We start from the raw sequence: 4,446 nt of genomic DNA, 5'->3' as shown, positions 1-4,446 counted from the left end.
TGCTGCAGGCCTTGGCCACCTGATGCTGGATGGTGAATTCCAGCAGGCGATGATCGCTGTCGCCCAGGTGGTCGAGCACCTGCAGCTCCCTCACCAGGTCGTCACCCATGGACAGCACCAGGTCCAACAAGGTGTCTCCCCTGGTGGGGCTGTGCACCTCCTGGGTTAGATAGAGGTCCTGCATTTGGGCTAGGAACCTATGTGAGCGGTCAGACCTGGCTGACTGCTTTTCCCAGAAGATGTCTGGAAAGTTCAGGTCACCCACGTCCTTTGACCTAACTACCTCCGTGAGCTGACTTAAGAATTCCTGGTCTAGCTCTTCCCCTTGGTTGGGTGGTCTGTAGTAGTCCCCTGCCATTAAGTCTCTTTCCTCTCAGCTGCCTTGTATTCTAACCCAGAGCACTTCCGTGTACCCCTCCTCTGACTCTGTGCTACCTGATGAGGATGTGTATTCCTCCTTAATGTAGAGCGCCACGCCCCCACCTCTCCTTCCTATCCTGTCCCTCCTGTACAGCCTATAGCCCTTGATATTCACCGCCCAGTTATGTGTTAGATCCCACCACATTTCAGTGAGCCCCACTATGTCTGGGTTGGTGTCAGCTAGCAGGAGGGTAAGTCTCTCCTGCTTGTTTCCCATACTATGAGCGTTTGTGTAGAGGCATTTGAGGCTTCCTGTGGATGTGTGCACTGGCCCCCTGTTGCTTACCTGTGTATATGTTCCACTCGTCAGTCTAGGCTGGGCTGTACTTGTGAGTGCTGCTTGGTTTAGCGGTCCAAGGCTTCCTCCTCCCTCATCTTCCCCTTCCCACGACAAGCCTAGTTTAGATGTCCTATGTAGCCTCAGGCTAGTTACTTAACCTCTATGTTTCAATTCCTTAACTATGAAATGACAATAATACTTCCTTTGTCTGTTTAGAATGTAATTTGTTTGGGGCAGGCAATGTATCTTACTGTGTAAGCATATATCACCAAGCACAAAAGAGCCCTAATCTCAATGGGAACTTCTTAGTGCAACTGTAATATAAATTAAGAGTCATAATAAGTATCTTGAGTGTAGTAAAAAATTCTGGCTTTTGAGCATGTCAACAAATTGTGGTGAATTTTGCCATTAAAGGGAAATAAGTTTTGACAAGAAATTACTTTCTAATAGAATACAGCAGCTTTTATGGGAAAAAGGTGACCTGTGCTGGCAGTTGGTTACATCCCAATGAATGTACAGTGCAAAACACCGTTTACACAGGAATGTGAAAGGAGGGGCATAAAACCCCAGTGACTGATGATAAATGAACTGCAAGAAGATTGTAGAGATTAAGGAGCAATAAGAAAGGAAGTTTATATGGTGAACAAATGGATTTCCTTATACAGTTGGATATTTCAAAAGAGTTAGCTAACAATGCAAGAATGTTAGGGATAATCTAAAAAGCATTTATGGGTATACAGAATATGGGTGTACAGAATAAATGGGTACCCATAAATGGGCTGATTCTCCTGAATGAATGAAAAAATATAATTTTTAAGAGAATACTCCTGCTCTCACTGAAACTGCTGGCAAAACTCCCTCTTTATTTCAGTGGCCCAAAATCTGTAACTGCAAGAAAAAAAAATATTGGGGGCATTTTGGGAAGGCAGCAAAGAATACCCAGTTGTGGCTGACAACCTCTGTGAGAGTTTTGTATGTGTAAAAGCTGCAGGCTCTGACCCTCTAGCTCTTTTAAAGAGAATCCCATAATTCCAATGATTTTATAGTGATTCTGTCATAAAAAATATCAAATCTCTCAAGTAAAATCTGTTTTATAAAGATTCTGGATAAACAATAAACTCTGTATAGTATTGATCATAAACATGTCACAGAATGCTTTACTGAAATCCACAGTATAGTCTTAAAACAGTACAACAGTTACAATTAAATCATGTGCTTGTCTATGGAGATTTTTCCATGGCACACATTTATTATTAAAAGTAACTTGTTTTATGGTTGTACCTATAAGCAAAACCCAAATTTGCTGTCATTGTACTAGACACAAATGGAAGAAAGTTTGTACAGTTGTCCTTTGTGCCTTGGAAAATCTCTACCTATTGTTCAAGTTAAATGATTGTCCAGGAGTAAGGGAACAATTTACAACCCTAGGAGTATATCTACATGACATGTGGTAGTGCGTATTTGTGCAGTTTACTGCACAGTAAGCACGCACGTTTACATATGTGCGCGTTTACTGTGCAGTAAAAACCTTTAATCCCACTTGAATTTGCTATATGTAAATGCAAGTAACAAATTTAAGCGGAATTAGTTACTGCACAGTAGTGCATGTGTACACGCAACCCAGGACTGCCCAGCCACTAGCGGGCCAGCCTGAAGCTATTCCCAGGGCTGGAGGCTAGCAGCCTCTCCTGACCCAGGTCTGGGCTACCTCTATAGCAGCCCCTGTCTGCAGGCTTTAAAAGTCTGTGGACATTTTGAGCCCTGGGCCAAACAGACAGGGAGCCTGAGGGCACTGCAGGCCCCTGTGTCCCCCTGGGTAGGTCATATCATAGCTGTGCCTGCCTGCCAGCACCCCAGTACTGCTGCCTGGCACAACACTGCTGTGTGGCTGCCAGGACAGTGCCATCCAGGCCAGCAGGGTGCTGCAGGGTGAGGCACTGACCAGCAGTACCAGTGCCACCTCCCTACAACACACCTCCAGCAGCCTGCCCTGCACCTGCAAGTGCTGTGGGGCATTGCCACTGCCATGCAGCTGCCAGTTCTGGGTCGTGGCCCTGCACTGGGTGCTGCAGGCAGCTACCCAGGCCTCGTAGTACCAAGACAGCTGCACAGGGGCCCAGAGAGCTGGCACAGGACCCACCATGGCATCCTCCTCCTCACCCAGGCCCCCTGCCCACATCTGTACCCACGCTCATGTCCTCCATCCCGGCCTTCAACTGGACCAAGGAAGAGACTGGTAATCTCATAGCACTGTGGGGCAAAGCAGAAGTGCAGCACCTGTTTGAACAAGGCAGGCAGTCCAACGCCCACATTTCTGAGGCCCTGGGAGGCCAGACAACTAGTCAGCGCAGTAGTGCTGCATAAAAGTCAAGACACCGCAGGCACAGTGGGTTGCCGTGACTGACCACAATCATTGATCTGGCCATGCCTGTAAGTCCATGGCCTTTATGTGGCAACTGATGACCATTCTTATGCATCTCTTCAGCAACACAGGTGGCCTGCCCAGGTCCCTGCCCCAGCCTGGCACCTCCAGTGACACATTACCAGAGGAGGGCCCTTCAGGTCTACAATGCCTCATCTTGCTGAAGCTCCCCAGCTGCAGCTTCCGCCAGCAGCTCAGGGAACCCTGTTCAGGGCCTACCTCACCAGTTCTGCATCCCCAGGGCCAGCCACAAAATGTGGCCAGGCATGACACTGCTGGCCGCCAGCAGAGCCAGCTCCTCCCTGTGACAGGGCTCTGGCTGGGCACCTGCATGGTGCATTCCTCCATCAGAGGACACTGACTGGAGCCAGATGCCATTGCTGCCAGCCATATCTGAGCAGAGGCACTGGCCACACCACCCCAGCCATGTGGTAAGGCCTGCACTGAGGGGAGGGCCCTTCCTGCCCCTGGCCCCGGTCTCTTCCCCTGCCTCCCTTCCCCGCCTGGCCTGCCCACACTCCCTTGGCCCCAGGTTCCCCCTGTCACAGCACACAGGGAGTGGGGAGACAGTGCCAAACTTTGTTGATGTCCTCCTCAGCAGCAGGAGGCAGGGACATGTAGCACAACCACAGGTAACCCTCCAGGCAGCAGCAGAGGTTGCAGAGCAGTCTAGGCCTGTCCCCTATGTCATCATAGCTCAGGGTCCTATACCAGGTGCACAGGTGCACCCAGGACACCATGGCAATCAGTAGCAGCAGGACATAGTGGGTCAGGCACCCCTTGGCCTGCTCAAACAGCTTCTCACACACTGCCCATGACACGCACACCATAGGCATGCTCAGAGCATAGCACCAGCACACTGAGGAGCTGGCCCTGGGCCAGCAGCCCAGATAGGCCCCATGTGGGGAGGGCCTGGGCATGGGCATCTCCTTGTCCCAGGTGTCTGGGAGCACCATGCCCCCTGAAGCTGGGCACTGGGGGCTGATGGCAGCACAGGAGGTAGGCTAGCCAGCCTGCAGGAGGTTGGGGAGAAGTAGGGAGTGGGGTCTGGAGCTGCAGCAGCAGTTGCTTCCAGGAGCCTGCCCTGGGAACAGTGTGGGGGAGGCAGGCTGCCTGCGGCCAGCACCCAGTGGCCCACCGGCCCCTGGGGAGCGAGTGGGGATGGGGGGTTCAGTCAGTGACTGCCTGGGCCTCAGCATGTCAGCCTGACTTATTACGGTCCCTGGGCACCCATGCACACCCAACCCCTGATGTGAGACAGGGCAGCACACAGTCTCTGGTACAGAGCAACAGAGCATTTTATCTCAGGAATGTTGTGAACTCT

The sequence above is a fragment of the Crocodylus porosus genome, unplaced genomic scaffold (genome assembly GCF_001723895.1).
Source record: "Crocodylus porosus isolate Cpor-Errol unplaced genomic scaffold, CroPor_comp1, whole genome shotgun sequence".
NCBI lineage: Eukaryota > Metazoa > Chordata > Crocodylia > Crocodylidae > Crocodylus > Crocodylus porosus.
The sequence above is the reverse complement of the archived record's forward strand: the minus strand, read 5'-3'. Positions refer to the sequence as shown.